This window comes from Andrographis paniculata, unplaced genomic scaffold (assembly GCF_009805555.1).
Source record: "Andrographis paniculata isolate CXL003 unplaced genomic scaffold, ASM980555v1 Contig46END, whole genome shotgun sequence".
Taxonomy (NCBI): domain Eukaryota; kingdom Viridiplantae; phylum Streptophyta; class Magnoliopsida; order Lamiales; family Acanthaceae; genus Andrographis; species Andrographis paniculata.
Window position 1 is genome coordinate 4,902,906 of NW_026137580.1, and position 21,985 is coordinate 4,924,890.

Genomic DNA, 21,985 nt, shown 5'->3' on the forward strand with positions numbered 1-21,985 from the left:
TTTCCATCGGGGTCTACGTTTCAGAAGGGGGGACCTTTCAATATCCTCGCCGCAATCGTGCCTCGGTAGCTCTTGACATCGCCGAAGTCCTCGCCGAGGACACCAACGAGATTGACATCTGGACCTGCCCGCGCATAACACTCTGCGAACATGCAGACTAAAGGTCCACAGTCCAATGTTTCACCCTGGTGTCGGCATCTAATGTACTCGGGCATGTCGCTGACCATAGGCCATAGTCGTGACGCGTTCATATACAACGATAAAAATCGCGTCTGCACAAATAACGTTACTCTTTCGTTAAGGAATTCACCCTACCCATAGGCAATTAATTATGATCATTCGAAAGACGTACCAATTTCTTTGCATTCCCCTGGCCGAAGGGGTCGCGCATTGAGTTACACTCCAACACAACACGTTTGACGGTATCCAGTATGCACAGATGCCAGTGGAACCGGGTGTGTACGGGTAGAAATATGTACCGGCACCCAGACCGGATTTTGTCCATGATTCCGGCAATCTCTTGGCCTACCGTCACTTGCAGCAAGTTGGCAAACGCGAGTACATTACCCTTATTGATGCTCGGCTTTTTCGCTCCCCTGCTTGGTCGTGATAGCGCGTCGTTCACGGCTTTCTGAAAATCGAACACAGCAACCAACGCAATAATAACAATGTGATTTGTAATACTAACCGTATAAATTCCAAACAGGATACTCACCGCTACGAACCATGGCACACAACCACACCGCACCTGCGGATTGTGTTGGAGCTGATATTCATTGCTGCATAGATGATATAGGTACGCGTCGATGACTTCGCCTTTCACAGCTTCGTCAAACAGTAGTTCTAAAACGGCATCGGACGAGACAGACACGACGCCCTGCTGCCATACAGTGTCCCTACAACATGATAGTCGCAAACGGATAAAAACATCGATTGAGAAAAATATATAAAGCCTTAATAGTGAATAGCAATACCGGACAGCGAATGACGCGAGAAAATGTTCAATGGTGTTCGTCTCATCCTCAGATAAGGAACCCTTTCCGCAGTAGCTGTCATTATTGCGATATCCCTCCCACTTTTGTGCTCCAGGGTCTGCTACAACCTTAGCATCCGAGTCCCCATCGTCGCCGACGACAAATGGTTCCTGAACCAACAGTGAAGATAATCATGTTTCCGTAGGTATCTGTATTTATTGTACAGGTATTGACGCAGAAACACTAGGTATTTAAGAATCTATCTGAAGTATTTTGAGCCAGACGACTTATATTTGTATGGAACTACGTACCTGCTCATTATTGACGTCGACCGCTGACTTTCCTTTCGCCCTCCGTGTTTTTCTCGCTTTCTCAATTCGCGGTGTCGACACAGGTGTCACGAATTCAGGCTTCTTCTTTCTCTTCCGATCCTTACGTGCCATTACACCACGTACAATCGATGAATCTGCGGCCCTGCTACAAGTCTCACGGTCGGAGTCATCGCCCTGCTACAATTTCAACAAAGCAAATAATCATTCAACAGATAGACAACTACGACCTACAAATTGTACTTACTATATTAATTAGCTTACCTTGACATCTATCGGTGCAACATAAGGAACAATGGCCATCAATTGGTTAAACTCTAGCAGGCTACCAACCCCTTCGTCATCTGACTCGTTTATCGGATCAACTTCGGCCAAAAGGATGTCCATTTTTTTTTTGCTTCGGCGCTCGGTATTCGCTTGCTCTTCCGCTGCCTCCTCGGGATCCTCCTCAGTCTGACTCTCCTCCTCCCCAGTTTTTTTCTCCTTCTCCTCCTCCTCCTCCTCTTCACCCTGACTCTCCTCCTCCTGACCCTGCTTCTCCTCCATGTCGGCCTGCTTCTCTTTCCTCTCAGACTCCACAGCCATCCGGTCTGCTGTCTCTTCATCCCCATAGTTTGCATCACCCTCCTCGCCATCGCTCTCGTCCTCACCCTCACCTTCACTGTCGTCATCGACAACACCGGCTCTAGATCTTTGTAATTTATGAGCAAGTCTGGCAATTGCAGTGTCTTTCTTCCGCAGCTCCACCTTCAATGCCGCAATTTGCTGCGCTGCTTCCTGCAACATATGTTAATAATGTCATATAAGAAATTATTTTATCCATTTACAACGGTAGCAACATTGAATAATGCATTTACCTCTGAAGCATGACAAATTGCACGAACGAACTTTTCTTCCGTGCCTATCCGATAGAATTCCTGAACATCTGACCTCTTTAGGGATGTCAATTCACCAACTGCATGAACCCTGGACATTGGACCGAGGCTATTCAGCCACCGAAAGAGACGCGGTACCTTCGGAAGGCACCGTGCCTTGTCCAGAGTTGGGACCCTCTCATTGAACCACGCCTGCACATATTGTAATAGACATTACTGCCAACAATAATACATATTGTGCAATATACCAAAATAAGTAGAAAAAATTAACAAATCCGATATTACATTGCTTACCAACAAACCCGCGGTGCAGCCTGTCAAATATTTTTTCCCGGACTTGAAGTCGCTTATAGACTTCAACAGATAACGGTGACTCGCGGGTCCCCACGCGTAGTCACCAATCGCACTCAGGTCTTCCACATACGGTAACAAAAAAAGGGGTACAGAATAATTCGCAGAACAAAATAAAATATTTGCAAAAACAAGCAAAATAAAAAGACGAGCAACATCCGCAATAGAAAGAGGCTCCAGCCCCTGCAACAGAGCCTCACGCAGCTTCTGCAACACCTGCCCGCGGGTTACAGAACGTGGCTTGCTCCCAAAAATTCGAACAAACCATTCGCTTTCGACCGATGTGTTTTCGGTCACGTAGACTCCTTTCGCGTGTAGTCCTAAGACTACAGAATATTCTTCAACTTCAAACGGAAGCTCAATGTCACTTCCAATCTTGAAGGACATAGATTCCGAACTGAAGCTATTGACGAGGGCAACAAGTCGGTGCCATGGAAACTTCATTTTCGGGCAATCCAGAAAATGCCCGAATGGTGTCATTTTTATAGCTGTGAGGTGTTCGTCTGTCATGTGTTGTTTCAGTTTGCCCAGCTCATTATGAAAAAAGGGTAATGCAAATCGGCTGATCACCGATTTGTGCTCTTTCCCTGGCCTGTAAGTAAAAACCATAAGTCCACGTTATCCAAATCTCTAATTTAGTTAAAAGTTTTTCACAATTTAGCAGGAGTAAAAACGCATTCCGAGTATACAATAGTGCCGTTCAGGTATATTAATTGGCAAATTAGACCAAACAAATGAAACTCCTGGTGCCTACTAATACCGCATTTATCAACCCACAAATATGACTAATTACCGAACAATCCACCAAAAAACCTAAAATATGCAACTTCGACTAACTAAACAAAATATACATCTCCAAAATTAACAAAATCAAAGATAAAACAGATAAAATCACCCAAAATCGGCCGAACCGGGTTTCCTGGCCAAAAATTCGAACAATTTCAAACCACCCGTTGAACAAACACAACACCGAACACCCAGGGCTCCTCATCACTGAACCGAGGCATACAAACACGGGACCAAGGCTTCTACCCCAAACAATCGAATAAACTACGATATAAAATTCGATTGTCAACAAAATCATAAAACGAAAAGGGTTTCGACCAGACACTTACTTTTTTGAACTCCTCGTGGGGGATCGCGGCGGATTCGCGGTTTTTCTCACCATTTCGCTGAACAAAATGTCTTACTGCTGATCGTCGAGTTCGCGAGGGACGATTTCCTTCTCGAAGAACTAGGGCTTGAATGGAGAGTGAGGGGAGTTAGGGAATGTTTCAGTTTTTAAATCGTGCATATTTTCTGTGATTTTTTTTTTAAAAAAAATTCACAAAATAAGGTACGCAATATTTAAATGGAATTATCTAATCGTATACTGGGGGTAGAGCGGGAGGTAATGTATGTATATATTATAAAATTGGAAGTATTTATTAATCAATCGTAAGTACATGTTGCATATACAATTATGATTGAGTAGAAAATACAAGAAGGGAGTTATAACATATCTAATCAATAAAGTAGGGACTGCAGATCAATTAATTTACAATGGGGACTGAATTGCAAGCAAAATACACTGACAGGGATTTTAGTCCAAGTCTCCCTTAATTAAAATCAATTTATTTAAGATGCATTTGTTTATTCTTATAAATTTGAAATATTTTTATGTAAGGTATGTAAAAATATATTGGTAAATAAATAATATTAAATCGATTTGGCTTTAAGGGTCTCATTTATTTATTTTGTATTAATATTTGAATATTAATTATTATATGAAAATATAATACAAATTAAGAAAAATGACAAAAAAATACTTTTATTGGTGTTTTACATGAGATTTGTGCAAAAAAATATATCAATATAAGAATATTTAATATTTTTAATATTAAGTACAATAACGTAAAATATAAATGAGATCCATAGAGCCGGAAGGAGGGAGTAATATTTTGTATTAAATTATTGACTTTTTATTAATGTAAAATATATATTATTTATTATGTCAATATGTGTTATATTGTAATTTTATAATATTAATTGAAATATATTAGAATTTTTTTGTTGAATTTTTTACCCATAATTATTTCAATAATTTATTCTTAATTAGATGTAAAAAATATCGAATTGTCGAAATATCTTGCATATCATACTGAAAAAAAAAAACCCCCAAAAATCACAAAGTTTCCGTATACTAAAACTTCAGTTCCATATAATATTATGCCGAACTTTTTTGATACGATATCCGTATATACTTTTGACACTATCGATATTTATCGAACTACCAAAATTATTTCGGTATACAACGAAAAAATAATAATATATATTATGTTGATATTTTAATATTCGATACATTGTTATATATCGATGATTGGGTACATTTATACAAAAAAATATGTTTTTTTTCCTTAAATTTTAAACTTCTTATAATTTTGATATTTCAATATGAAACAGTATATACTGATACTTTCAGTATACCGAATTCTCAAGGAGCGGATTACGTTCTGCCCAGTGGTGGCAAGTGTCACCAGGGATTTTATTCTGATAAAGAAATTTTTTATACTCCCTCCGTCCCAAACATCCTACAACATTTTCTTTTTTGTTTGACTCAAACTCACTGCAACATTTCCAAATTTAGAAATAATTAATAATATTTATATACATGTATTAATATATACTTCACTCTATCCCATCACATCACTCAAATAAAAAAATAAATAATCATTTCTTTTTCCAATCACATTACTTAATATTCAAATTATCTCAAATTATCATACTTAATACTTCCCATCTAAATTTCCATGCCAAAACAAGTGTTTGGGACGGACGGAGTATGATTTATTAATTGTACTACCAATAAGAAATTGCACTGCCCTCACTAAAAAATTAAATATACATTGTTATCCAAAAATTTAAAATACAAGTATCAAAATAATTCAAATTCAATTAAATTAAACTGATTAATTATAAAAATAAATATAAAATAAATATTATTATATTTTACATTATCAATATTTTTTTATTAATACCAGTATTATTGTTTTATATTATTATAAAAATATATAATTAATTTAATTATATATATTATCTATATAAAATTGGGCTCTAAATCAAACAATTCAAACTCATTCATATTCACATTCCTTCTTGCATCACAGCGTCTTCCCCTCTATCTTTTGCGGTTGCTGCTGCGATCTTTTTTCTTTTTCAATTCAATCCAAATATCTTTGAAGATCTGTTTGTGGTTAGATGAGATTATTGATTTATTGTACTTTCTTCTTTTCATTTGATTCTAATTTATAATTTATTTGGTTTTTCTTTGTTTCGATTTTAATGTGTATTATTTTATTTTTTATGATGTTACTTTTTATTTTAAATATTTTTATTAAAAGAGTTTAAGTTATTTATGATTAAATTAGAATAAAATTTAAAACATATTATGAATTTTGATAATTTTCTATTTTTTAATTTTTTTACATCAATAAAATTAAAATTAGATTTTATACTCTATGGAGAAATTTTTAAAAAGAAAAGTATATTGTGATGGTTGAAGTGGAAGTAGTTCCAACAATCTTTCTCAATCGAAATATTCTTAAACAATACCATAAAAAATTATTGAATTGAAAGATCTTTCGTGTGATCCGGTTGATAGGCCAAGAATTTTAGAATACGACCACAATCAAATAGATGAAATAAGACTATTATATTTGCAAAGAGCGTCTTTTCAACCACATGGTCATGTGTTTTCAACAAAAATAATCGGAAGTAAGGTACGGCGTTTTGTCCCAAAATGGTTTGATGAGTTCCGTTGGTTGGAGTATAGTGTGAAAGGGACACAACTTTTTGTTTATATTGTTATTTATTTAGAGATTATGTTGGAAATTAAGGTGGGAATGAACAGTTGTAGAAGATAAGTTCATATTTTTTTTTCATAAAATTTTTATTTTATTTTCTTTTAAAGTTTATATATTGTACCACCATTGAATAATTTTTTTAGATCCGTCTCTGTAAATTCTTTTCAAAAAATATATGAGTTTACTTGTTTAGTGTTTTTTTTTTTTTTTTTATGTGAGGTATAAAGAATTGTGTTGATAATAAAAAAAATTAATATTTTATATTAAATATCGACTTTTATGAGATAATAGAATACATACATATATATATATATTTGTAATCGTGTAGAAAAAAATATTGACAAACAAACCCAATATTTTTAATTGAAATTATGAATTAATTCTTACTATCTTTAAAACGAATTAAATAAAAAAATAGATACTGTGATAATTTCAACTTTAAATTCATTTTATCTCATTACTATTTAAACTTGTTAAATTAATAATATATATACATATATAATGTATATTGATATATATATTATTTTAACTATTACATTTTTGTATTTTTATTTAATTATTTGAATTTTTTTATTTACAAATGTATTTTATATAAATTTATACAAATTATATAAATAATAAAAAATATTCTATAATATATTAAATCTATATAAATTTATAAATAATTCAATCAAAATTAAATTTTAATGTAATATAATAAATAAAAAATAAATATTTAATGTGATATTTTGAAAAAAAAAAAATTGAAATAGTAAAACTAGATATATAATCGTACAAGTAAACATACCTTAAATTATTTCTTTATCTTAATTTCAATATTAATATACTATTATTTGTATAACACAAAGTTATTTTTACTAATATATATATATATATATTTAATTACTTATTAATTATTCAATGTCATTCAAATCTATACTCATATTTTTTTTGGGTTGCCATTAAAAAAATATTTTAGTTTATTTTTAAGTAAAAAATAATTACATTTTTATACTTTTTTACTATAAAAGAAAAAAGTAATAATTATTACTCATTTTTATTAAGGGTGAGCATTTGGATTTTCGGTTCGAAACCGATTCGAAAATCCAAATTTTTTGAAAAATCCAATCCGAACCGAATCGAAATAACCTAAATACGAAATCCAAACTAAAAAATTCGAACCTAACTGAAAAATCTGAAATTCTAAATATTTTTAATTGTTTTTTAATTATTATTTCTTTTATATTTTATTATTATCTTATAATATTAAATATATATGATATATAAAAATTAATATATTAAAATATAATTAATAATATTGAGTTTTTTATATTAAAATATAATATTTTCTAATAAAATATTAAATATATATAATAAAAAAAATATTAAAATGTTATATTTTGTGTTTCAGATTGGTTCAGATTTTAAGTATACCGATCCGATCCGATCCAAAAATCAAAAAAGTATTCAAAAATTCAATCTGAAGCAATCCGAAAATCCAAAAAATCTGAACCAAATTTTAAATTTCGGTTTGGTTCGAATCGAACTTTCGGATTTCGAATATTTTGCTCACCCCTAATTAAAACCGTGCCTGGTCAAATGAGCACACATTTGCATGACGGAGGGAGTATATTTTTCCTAAATTCCCGTATATATATTAATATAATAGACACTTTTAATAGAACAAAATGAGTATAATTTTATGAGATAAAATAGGGTTTCTTTTGTGTTTTGGTTTGAAAAAAAAATTGATATAAGGTATAGGGAATTGTGTAGATAATATAAAAATAATAAATGTATAATATATTAATATTTTTGAAAAAATATGTTAAATTTTTTTTTTGAAAAGAAACATAAACTTCTAAATTTCAAAAATTGTTGTTTAATTTTAAATTTTGATGATTTTTGGATAAAATATGATTAAATACTATGTTCGATTACTTGCAAGAGCTACGAGTGTATTTACCTAATTATTTCTTTATTTGATTTGAATATTATTAAAAGAATAATATATATAATTATACACAAAATATATTTTATGGCCATCGGTTTTATATTTATTTTTCCTTATTATTTGTCTATAAAAAACGTATGTTTTCTATTTATATCAAATAGGTCTCACACCATCCTTAATTTATATTCTACTTATTTACAAAAATGTCATAAGTATATACGCATCAAATTATCAAAAAAAGAAAAAAAAAATAAATCTCACCTTATAAACATCATTTTCACCGATGATTTAAAAACTGTGGGATATTCTCGTATTTTAGAATTTTTTTTACAAAATTCTCTAAAACTTACACAAGTTTCTTTTGTGTTTTCAAAAATATTGCACAAAAACTCTTATTAAAGAGAAAAATTTTTGCAATATTTTTTAAAATATAAAAGAGTTTCATGCAGTTTTTAAATCGTGAGGTTGAATGATGCAATATTTTTAAACCCCATGTGAATTATGAATAATTTTGTCTAACATAAATTACATTCAAATAATATACTTCTAATTAATATTAACACCAAAAATAAATCTAACTTTGGCAAGTGGATGAAAGAAGTATATACTGAATAATGGTGATGTTTTTTTAAGTTACAATATTATTCCCTTTATCGGAAATTATATAAATTTGTTTAGGTAAGAAAATTAAAAAATAATAATATCTTATTATTTAAATAAGGTAGATAAAAAGTAAAATGAAGGGTATTATAAGAAGTTTATTAAAAATTTGATAAAAATATGATAAGGTAAGTAGAAAATATAAGTAATTAATTGGTTATTATTTGCTAAAATATCAATAATAAAATTTGAATAAATAAAATTATTTATATGATAAAAAAATGACATAATTTGAGCGGATGAAGTATATAGTAAAATTGTTTTGTTTTTATTTGAATTTGATTTTTTTTTCTTTGAGTTTTTAGGTTAAATAATATTTTAATTTGACATTTTATAAAATAAAATATTATATATTGGATATTAATTTTGATTTTCCTTTGAATATGAAACCAAACACACATACTTCCTTTTATTATTATTATTATTATTATTATTATTATTATTGTTCAATTCGTCAGCGACACCCGGCGGACATGTAGATTTTAATTTTTTTTATTTTTTTAATTTTTATTTTTAATTGGACCAAATAAAAAAATTTAAAATAAATTAAAAAAAAATTTAAAAAATTTAAAAAAAAATAAAATAAAATAAAATCCACGTGTCCGCCATGTGTCGCTAACCTAACGGACATGTGGCCTCCGGCGAGCCACGCAGGCGTCTCCGGCGCTGGAGGACTAAAACAGCGAAAACTTTTCGCTTAAGACTAGTTTGCGACTGGCTCCACTTATGGTACTAAAATGATAAGGGGGTCTAGTTACGGGACTAAAAAAAATAGTTTACCCAAATATATAACATATTCAAATACAACATAATTAGCTTTCATTCTTCTATCTGTCCAAAAATTTGGATTTTTTACATGCATCTCTTGTAAATATTCAAATACTCCTCCCGTATCTCCAATTTTCATATCCTTAGTTCTTTTTTAATGCAAATAATTTATATAATCTTTGTGACGTAAATTCTAAATTATCACGACCACCTGCTTGTTTGATCATATTATCATGATATGCTTTAGGTGGAATACCTACACTATCTGCTATTTCAATTTCAGTAGCTTGAGTTTCAGTTATTTTTCTGTATGATTTAAATAAGTGTGTTTCATCTGCACTAGATAAATAATGATTATGATGTGAAATAAATTTCACAATCTCATATTTTTCATTTTTATTCAAATGTATTTTCATTTTTGCCAAACACCCAAATCTAGTTTCGGCACGCGAATTTTTAATATAAACATCTCGCTTATCAGGTTTTCATTTATCTTCAGCACAACAACAAAATATTCTATCAACTAGTTTACCATTTGTTTTATGAAATGTGATTTTTCTAACACCAAATCCAACTTGTTTAGCATATGGATAATAAAATTCTCCAGCCAAATTTTTATTATTAAATTCCATACCTATTTGAGGAATCTATTCCTTTGAGATGAATTTATGCAAATCATGAGAATTATCAGAACCTGAACCACGGGTAATAATGAGATCATCACTTTCTTTGTTGATAACAGAATTTTCTAAAACAAATGTTAAATTTAATTTAAAATAAATTGTAAAGCAGTTCAATCAAAATAAAAAATACAATGAATATAAATATTGAAAAGATAAAATACCTGATTTTTTTCTTCATTTGCATCGGATAAATTTTTTTCATCTGATGCAATTATAAAGTGAATCCTATAAAAAAAATAAAATAATTAGTATAATATCAATTTTTAAAAAAAGAAGAATTCTAAATAATAGGAGGATCATATAAATTACTATAAAAACAATAATCTTTTGTAATAGAAATTCAAATTGTAATTAATTTGAGACTTATTATGTTTTTACATTCGATTCAAAATATTTTTTACATGTCTGATTTGATTAGAAGAAAAAAACAAAAAAGCAACTAAACATAGAAATTTTACATGAGAATAAAATGATACCCGAGGAAGAAGAGGTAGATGTCGATGCACCAAAAAAAACTTCGATGACAACAAAAAAGAAAAACAACGAGAGACAACAATGAAAATATTTGATGATAGCAAGAGATAGTCACAGTTAATGATCTAAGAAATCTCACAAATAGAAGAGAAAGAAAGATAAAAGACTTATTTTTTAATGGTATAATAGTCACAAATAAGTGAATTGATTAAATAAAACTTGAATTTAATGAATTAATTAAATAGAAAGTACTATTATATGTGGCTTTATTGGATTTGATGGAATAGAGGGCACAGACGAAATTGGAACAGAAGATTTAAACCCTCATTTTTACTACTTTCGTTCATTCCACTCCAAAATATATCTTGTAAAAGTAATCATACACTGATATCAAAATACCTTTAAATTTTATTTAAATTACAAATATACTATTATACATATAATTACTTTATAAATAAAATCAAATGACAAAAATGTCAAAATCTCTTACACACTTTCATTAATCAATAAAATCTTATTATTTTTTAATTTACTTTGGAGTGGAGTAGATGGAGTATAAATTTATAAATGAATTTGTTGGTGCCAAGAAAAAATATGAAGTCCCTCTACTTTGTATACAAATATTGAAATTTTATTCAATATATTGGTTTACATATATAACGATGAATTATGCAATAAAATTATACTAAAACATGTACTATATACTGATTGTGGTACTTTTGATTGGGGAATTCGGTTGGAGTTTGAATTTTAAGATGAATTTAAAATTTTGTGCTCCTTTATAAATAGGTTTAGCTTGACTTTGAGGAGTTATACTGTGTATTGATTTGATAGGTAAAAAAATGTAATGATATACATGCATGTTAAATTAAATTTATAAAATTACTAAGGTTGTGGTTTTCATATTAAATTATATTAATTATAAATAAATATTTTTATTTATATTGTATTTGTGTTGATGTCGATTTTTAACAATAAAAAGTAAAATTCGAAAATAGAAATTATCTTCGAATTTGATAAAATAAAATGCTTGAGATTTAAGAATCCCTAGACACCGTACAATGCATAAGAAAAAAAAAATAGAGAAAAGAAATACTACAGATTGTAAAAGTAAAAGGATGATCACCAAAAGAAATTTCATAGAATTTGATATCGATTGAAGATGCATTTTCAAAACAGACCAAAATCTTTAAATATTCCTTATAGAAACGTTTTGGAACCGTCGTCTGTTCGGTTACAGCAACCGCCACCAACCGCTCCCACCAGTTACAGAACCCAATTGGCTCGACCGACCGCCTCTGGGTACTTTACCTCCTTAAATGGACGGCTGGTCCCGAATAACTATTCAACCGTCCAGCATACTTTAGAGAGACTGCAAGCCGACCGACTGCCTCGAAAAATCCCTTAGCCACCTGATGGGCCCAGAGACGGGCCCACATCTCTTTTTATTTTAGGCCATTTACCCTAATTATAAAATTCGTACGTAACAGTTGCATTTATATTTAGCAACCGTTTGCTCGATCCTATAACTTTGAAAACAACCTTCGCCTTTTCAGACGGATCATAAATCACCACCCGATTGAGAAATCGTCTGGACCATCCACCGACTGAACCTACCGAATAACCCAACGATTGACCAACCGACCAATCCAGATACTAACTGGTCGCTAAACCAAACAACTAATCAATAGCCCACTCGAGCGACCACCATTCAGTCCCTTCAAACGGCTGAACAACCATTCGTCCAGACGATTCATTGATTGCCCAATCAAGCGACTGAACTACTGTTTGACCAAATGAATGGCCAATCGATCGCCCAATTAAGTGACCAATTAACAGGCCTTTCTTTCAAATGGGCCCCTAGAGGCCCACTCTCCTCTTGTCTGACCCTCCTATCGACCGTCTCATCTTTTTTCGCCCGACCTTATCTTGTTCGACCTCTTTATCGGCTGTCTCATTCTCCTTCGCCCGACTTCATTTTGTCCGACCTCCATATCGGCCGACTCATCCTTCTTTGTCCGACTTCATTTAAGACCCTACTACCATTATCAGGCCTATTGGATTATACATCAATCCAATTTATAAGCTCATTCTCAAGAAACACTATACATTGGTTTTTTTCTTACTCAACAACTTGTCTCCTCCCGTCCGACTCCTAAGCGTCACTTCTCGTGATGTTTAGGAGTTTGCAGTACAGTGCTTTCATTACACTGTTTCATGTCACATCGTGGGGTTTATGTAAAACCCTTCTCTCACCCTTCCATATTTACGCACTCAAAATCTTGAAATTCTCCTTTTTATAGGACAACCCCGGGTCTCCATCGGCTGTCCCTCAACCGACCTCCATCATCCGAGGCCACGTCAGCCTCTGATCCGACCTCCATTTATCGCGGACTGGTGGTGGCCTACGCGTTGGTCGATCTCGCACTACCATTTTGTCCTTTAATTCCACTTCGAATGAGCCATCCTTTCTGTCCCACTTCTCAGCCACCCTATTTTCGTAGATTGTGAGCTTATCATCCTGATCAAGCTCTTGTTCCTTTGGCTTGCGCTCCTTCCGTTTGTTGTCTCCTTCATCATCCTTTTGTGGGCTCTGTGAAGAACGCACAGAGATCACTGTTGCAGTAGTTACTTTAGGGAAAGGCTGCTGCTCCACTCCCATCGTCACGTATTTGAATCTTCCAGCTTTGATCGCCCTCTGGATTTCCTTTCGGAAGTGCGTACACTGGTTTGTGTAATGCGTAAAAGAGTTATGCCACTTGCAGTATGGCCTTCTCTTAATCTCATCCTTTGTTGCCAACCGTTGCCCCTTCGGTATGCGAATTTGCCTATCCGCTAGTAGAATATCGAAGATTTTATCTGCTTTGGATGCATCAAACGTCGGTTGTTCCCGCTCTTCTGCCCCTGGAAGGGGCTTCAATTTGGAACATACATAGGGCTTGCTATTTACAATTTCAGCCACCATTTCTTCAGCATCTTCCCCTTGTTCGTCGTATGGTGCATAGATCTCTGTATCGACACTGGCCATTTGACGAAAGTTGTGATCCTTTTCTCTAAAAAGGGATTCTAACCTCCCCGCCTTGGATGCTAAACTGGCCAGATCTTGAACGTCGTGGGCCGTTAAAGCCTCCCGCAGTCATGTATGCATATTCCTGACCACCAAATTGGTCGTATCCGCTCTATGAATTGGTAGGCGGTCTCCTCCGGCATTTGCCTGATTTCCAGGAGGTCTGTGAGTGAGATTATCGGAAAAGGATTAAAGAACCTTGCATGAAAGGCCGCTTCTAAGCCCTCCCAAGTTTGCAATTGTCCTGGTGGAAGATTAGCAAACCAGGAAAAATTTGTTCTGATGAGCGAAAATCCGAACAACTGCAATTTTTGAAACGGATTATTGCCCACTTCCCCTAGTTGAGCCGTGAAACGTCTCACATGCTCAATGGTGGATGATCCATCCTCTCCCGAGAAGGAGTGGAAATCAGGTGGCCTGTAATTCCTCGGGAGAGGATGCTCATTGATGATTCTTTTTGGAAATGGCCTCTGATATGCCGGCCCGTTCACTGTTTGAGGATTCATTCCAAAATGCACCCGCAGAACTTGAGCGATGTCTTCCGGATCCACTATGGGTGGAATAGGGTCGAAAACAGGAATGAGATTATGAGCCTGTCCCCCCAACCTTTCTTCCCTAGAGAAGGCTGGCTCGGCTGGGATGGAATTATGAGCCTGTCCCCCATCATCTCTTCCCTAGAGAAGGCTGGCTCGGCTGGGATGAGATTATGAGCCTGTTCCCCTAACCTCTCTTCCCTAGAGAAGGCTGGCTTGGCTGGGATGGGATTATGAGTCTGTCCCCCAACCTCTCTTCCCTAGAGAAGGTTGGTTCGGCTCTAACACCCAATGGAACATTATTTGGGTATGTTAGAGGAGTTTTTCCTCTATCAACCCTAATAGTAGCACTTGGTAGGGTACTGTCTACATATGAAGGCCCTGCGAAATTTGCCTGGATGGTGACATCCCTGAGGGTGACTGGGTGGGTTGAAGAGTAACCCTTGATAGAGCTTGATCTAACATGTTCTGCATGAGATTTTGTTGCTTACGCAACATGTTCTGCATAGCCAAAGTTTGCTGATTGTTCAAATGTTGAACATACGACACCCAATCGGCAGGTGCTTGGGGGACTTCCTCTGCATTTGGCATGGCATGTGGTGAAATGGTTTCTCCCGCCGGTGTTGAAGAGACTTGGGGTTGTGAACCCGCCATATGGATCCTTCCCATGATTCGGCTGGATCTCAATCGTATGAAATTCTCTCTTGACGTAGGATCAACAATCTTGCCTTTCTCCCACTGTGGTCGCCAAATTGTTAATGCCGATTTTCAACAATAAAAAGTAAAATCCGAAAATAAAAATTATCTTCGAATTTGATAAAATAAAATGCATGAGATTTAAGAATCCCTAGACATCGTACAATGCATAAGAAAAGAAATACTACAGACTGTAAATGTAAAATGATGATCTCCAAAAGAAATTTCACAGAATTTGATGTCGATTGAAGATGCCTTTTCAAAACAGACCCAAATCTTTAAATATTCCTTAAAGAAACGTTTTGGAACCATCGTCTGTTCGGTTACAGCAACCGTCACCAACCGCTCCCACCAGTTACAGAACCCAACTGGCTCGACCGACCGCCTCTGGGTACCTTACCTCCTTAAATGGACGGCTGGTCCCGAATAACTACTCAACCGCCCAACATACTTTAGACAGACTGTAGGCCGACCGACTGCCTCGAAAAACCCCTTAGCCACCTGATGGGCCCAGAGATGAGCCCACATCTCCTTCTATTTTGGGCCATTTACCCTAATTATAAAATTCATACGTAACAGTCGCATTTATATTTAGCAACCGTTTGCTCAACCCTATAACTTTGAAAACAACCTTCGCCTTTTCAGACGGATCATAAATCACTACCCGACTGAGAAATCGTCTAGACCATCATCCGACTAAACCTACCGAATATCCTAACGATTGACCAACCGACCAATCCAGATACTAACTGGTCGCTAGACCAAACGACTAATCAGTCGCCCACTCGAGCGACCACCATTCAGTCCCTTCAAACGGTTGAACAACCATTCGTCCAGACGATTCATCGATCGCCCAATCAAGCGACTGAACTACTGTTTGACCAAATGACCGGCCAATCGATCGCCCAATTAAGTGACCAATTAACAGACCTTTCTTTCAAATGTGCCCCTAGAAGCCCACTCTCCTCTTGTCTGACCCCCCGTATCGAACATCTCATCTTTCTTCACCCGACTTTATCTTGTCCGACCTCCTTATCGGCCGTCTCATTCTCCTTTGCCCGACTTCATCTTGTCCGACCTCCGTATCATCCGTCTCATCCTTTTTCGCCCGACTTCATTTAAGACCCTACTACGATTATCAGGCCCATTGGATTATACATCAATCCAATTTATAAGTCCATTATCAAGAAACCCTATACATTCGTTTTTTCTTACTCAACAATTTGTATATTATAATCTACAAAATGACATCTATATTGTATATATTCTATCAAATAATAATTATTAAAATAATCAAATAATTAATTTGTTACAATTTTGCATAACGGTACAAAATTTTGGGTAAATTGTATTTTTTAAAATTAAAAAAAAAAAAATAAATTAATAAAAGGGCCAATGGACATTGTCGCTACCCTAGTCATCTAGAAATGAACTAACCCAACAACATGTGCGAGACAAGTTTATTTACCTAGTTTGGTTGTAAAACATATTAATGTCTCACGTGATTTCCTCACTCATAGGTAAATCTTTGCCCTAAATTCTAAAACATTCAATTTTGAATTCAAATTTCATAGACACATTAAAATATATATGTAGCTAATTAAGAATCAAATATGTAATAGTTATTTATTTACCAACAAACTAACCGGTTAGCTTAACAATTTTAATCATCTATTTGTTACTGTGTGCATGGTATATTTTGAGAGAATATTGTAACTTGTGAGTAAGTTCCATTTTAACTGTTTGTTTGGTGTAATAGAAAACCAAATTTGATTCCAACCCCAACCCCAAATCTTCAATATTAATTCTTGGACTTGGCTTTTTCTAATCTTTATAATATCAGCATCATGATCCCATATATGTTTGTATGTACCGTACCACATCAGCCAAAACAAACATATTTTCAAACAAAAATTACATATAAGAATATACATTAAACTAGTAAGAATGTCCCTTAATACACCAAAATTTTATTTCCTTTTCCCCTAATTTTAGACCGTTGCCATTTAATCCGTGCTGTAATAATAACATTGTGGATAGACATATAATATATAGTGGCAAATCAATGCCCAACAAACATGAATGAGTCTCTCAATTGAATTGATTGGACCACAAATTAAATTCAATCTCATACATGCAACAATGCCAAAACCAAAATAAACAACAAAATAAAAATTATAGATACACTTGCATTATCATATATATATATATATATATAATCCAAGTAAGCCAATTTAAATTATCAATTGAAACATTCTCCCTCCAAATATATATTAATATTATTTTTTAATTTAAAAATTCAACAAACGATTCTACATTCATTTTTTTTTTTCATTTATTTATTTTAAAAAAATCGTAAATTCAAAAGATTTAAAAATTACATTAAAATACACCACATTATATTGAAATTGAATGATACTACTATACTATTATTTAAAATTTGATTGAAGAGTGGTGATGCAAATTAATATACTAAAATTGTGAAACATAAATTTTGAGGCGAAAGGGTGTAGGGTAGTGTTGTTTGAAATTAAAATTAAAATTGAAAATGAAAATGAAAATGGAAAGTGAGTGGTAGTGGTAATGATAATGATGGTGCCATGTGCAACGGTTACCTGTCTCTTTCGGCATCCATCCATCATTTTAGCCCCACAATAATAAATAATAATAATAATAATAATAATAATAATAATATTTTTAAATTTGAATTTTTGTTTTTTTTTTATTTGTTTTTATTTTTATATGAGTCAAAAGATAATTCATATTAGATGAATAATGTACAAGACATGAAATATAGATGCATCAAAGGTGTAAATTCGAATTTACATCCAGACTGCCAAGTCATTCTCTACAAAAAAACAAAAATTGATTATTGATGTAGTAAAGATGTATATTTCAGGTAACTTGTTAAATAGATGATAAGATTTAATAAAAAACAATAAATACTCTCCCGTTTCGACACATATAATTCAATTTTTATTCCTGTCAGTTCAAAGAAAAAGATGTCCGTTCAAAAAAACAGATGACTTTTTTATATTTTAGTTTATCAATTTTAAATATAATTAATAAATATAAATTAATTTAATTTTATTTATAACATCTTATCCACGGATCTATTCATAATTCTTTTATTTCTATAAGTTTATTTGTTTTGTGAGATAATTTGAAAGATAATTTTTTGATGTAATGTATAAAGAATTGTGTAGAAAATATAAAAACAATAAATATGTATAATATATTAATATTTTTTCAAAAATATGTATATACTTTTTTTTGTTAAAAGAATACATCTTACCTCTTTTGTCAATTAATAATTATTCTTATTTACCTTTAAACTTCTAATTTTCTTATAAAACTAATTTATAGTAATTATAAATAAATAAATATATTTTTATTTTTTTGTATTTTATAAAGTATTATTCTATACAAAATAATAGCCCTATTTTATATATTTTATTGAGATATAATATTAAAAATTTAAAACACATTTAATTTTTTTAATTAATATATAATATACTTCTATTACACACAATTATTAAATAACCAATTTTTACTACGGAGAATTGGATTAAAATCTCTCTGTCTAATATTGATTTGAGATTCAGTCTCTAATTTTAATTTCTGTCTACACTTCCTTCTTTTTTATTCTTGCCTCCTCTTTCTCGATTTTTCTCGTACTCTCATTCTTTGGTTGTTTTTCTTCGCACAAAATTTTCCTAAAACCGTTGAGCCTTCTCCGGTGAAGCCAGAAGCAACTTCTCGTTCGGACGCCCAGTTTCCAGCAGTGTGAAATATTCATTTCTCTTCTCTTCTCCCACCGTCGAGCCGGTTTTTCACTCCCTTTTCTTACGGTTTGGCCGGTTTTCTGTCATGTTGAATCGGTTCTCTGTCGTCGGCGGTCACGCAGTTCGGTCGGAGAAACTCTATGGGCTGTCACCGGCGATTTCGAAATCGACATCTGGCGGTTCAATCGGAGAAATCCCAAGGTTAGTATTTGTATCAATAGTATTTGAATTAGTAAAAAAATTGTTATTTTAAGAAAAATATTGTTGCGTGTTAAACTAGTAGAAATTTATAAATTAAGTATGAGTTTTGTGAATTGGGTAATTTTGGGGTGAATTTGATAATGATTGTTTTTGTTATCGGGTATTTTTGTTCCTTTTTTGCGAAAGATGTCGTAATTGTTTTTTTGTAAACCGGATAATTTTTTACTATTGGGGATTACTACATTACTATAATTCCATAACAACATATGATTTTAGATAGTTTATTTTGTTTTGGATTTATACTATGTATATTAGTGAAATAAATATTTGAATGGTGCACTTTATGTATTCGATAAAATGTTCCAAAAAAGGTTTGTCCTAATGTCAAGGAATTTTATAAATTATTGTTCAGAGTGTTGGGTTGTCATTTCTCTTTTAAAAAGTATATGCTATTTGAGGATTCTAACCAACCGTTATACACTCAATGTCATAATATTTATTGATGATCATGTCCGAATGATTGTGAGTTTTTTTTTTTTTTTTTTTGTGTGTTGATTGTTTAAACTATGTCATGTTCTTTGTGTGTGAGATGTGACATGTTTTATATAGGTTTTTAGTAGATATAATTTGCAAGAATGAAAATACTTTTTGAGTTCTTAAGTTGATCGATGTAATAGAAAATAAAGATGTGCCAACAAACATTCATACTCTAAACTTAGTCATTTACAATTTGTGTAATGATGAAATTATTGATGTAGTATTCAAAAAAATTTATGATGTGTCTATGAACTATGCATTTCCAAATATTTTCACCTACAATTATTTAGTTTTTGGATTATGTGAGTTGATTTTTAGAGTTCTTATATGTATTAGAGTATAATGGTTATCTCTTAATAGTAATTACTACAATATTGTGATGATTGGATTGTGCATATAGAATAATTTTGATGGTTTGTACTATGTTTAACAATATTGATTATAAGAGTTTGGAACAATATATTGTATCATATTGATACAAAGATATGGCAATCATGGGTTGTATATGTTGTGGCAAGTATCTTGAGAATGTTTCATAGTTTCTAGTAATTCTTAATGAATCTTCTCTCTATTTTCAAAAATAATTTTACCTTAATCTTGCTTAAGTCTCCATATTTTGGGTTGCAGGGCGGATTAGTTGAAGCCGGATCGATATGCTTAAAATTGAATGGAAGAAAGTCATTTTCATTTGCTGCACTGAGATCCCTTGATCCAACAACAAAAGCCGGCTACCCATTTCAATATAATCTGGATAATTAATTAGGTCATTTTGTAAAATTCTCACAAGTATTTATTGAAAGTATGTGGCAGGTGGACCTGTAGGCGTCGGAATTTGAACCCATGATCTCACGATCACAAGTTCATTCTCCACACCACAAGGCCATCCCGTACGGGACTTAAGACTATTTGTAATACTTATAGAGTGTGTTTACTTTACGTCTATTCTTTATTGCTAATGGAGAGCATAACCTAATTTATAACTACACAATATTTATATTGTTCAATACTAACAATTTTTTTTAGAAAAAATTAAAACTCTTATTTTTTTATTTTTATTTTTTTAAATCCAAACACAATTAAAACTCCTAACTTACCACCAAACACGGTACTATAAACTTTAATTAGCAGTGTTTTAAAATCCACATTAATTTAATTATTTTATAATATATATTTTTCATTCTAAAATATATGATATCAGTAAATAATCATATTCCAGACCATATAAACTTATTTTTATTTAAAATTTTATACCACATATTAATTTACACTTCTATTATTTATTTATTTTTAAATAATTAAAAACTGTTGATTTTTAGTTGATTGGATCAATCCCAATCTAATACACAAACCCACTTAATTAAGCAGCCCAACTACAACTTGGCTCTGACCCGCTTCACAAGCCCACGACCCGTGCCCTGACCCGTTGCACCACCCGCGACCCACGCTTGTGGCCCCGACCAAACTCTAAGATCCACGTCTTATTTATTGAGACTTGATCTCCACCGTTGGATCTAAGTTTGGCATCTTGGCCGTCCATCCTTTTAAACCCTAAATATATATTCTTTCTATATACTTCTTCTCTCTCTACTTTCCCTCTTTAGCCTAACCCCCTCCCTCTCACAGTGGTGCCTTCCTTCTGTAATGTTGTGGAGTTTTTTAGCGTGATTTTCCTCCTGTTTGTGTTGTTCGTAGCTGCAAGGGGCTCGTTCAACTTGGTAGGCATGTGGTTTTGTTCCTCTTTGTCTTGTTTTGTTCTGTGGGGTTTATGTTATTTCTGTTTAGTGGGTTCCGGACCGATGTTGTTGTGTTCGTTGCTAATCGAGTGTCTATTGTGTAGATTTTGTGTTCCGAGTGGTTTTGGGCATTGAGCCTAAAACCAAAACTAGTTCAAAATTTTATATCGATTTCGTTAATAAAATCTCGATATATTTCTTTAGATTTTAATAACAAGTGGTATCAGGGCTTTTTGGTGTGATTTGTTTTCGAAATTGTGTTAATATTGCATTTTTTTGTTAAGGTTTGGTTGTAAATCGTTTAGATATAAAAGAATCCGTTTGAATCAGACTTATTTTATTTTGTTCCCATTCTTTTCCTTTTAGATCCGTGCTAAAGCTGGCCATATCTTACTCAACCTTTGCTATTTAGCCTCGGTCGAGTGTTATTTTGGTAGATTTGGACTTAAATCTCTACAGATTCGTGTAATTTGATTAAGTTTAAATCTATTTTTGGTTAGTTTTTCACAAAACCGTTTCTATTTTTGATAAACGAGTTTTGTTT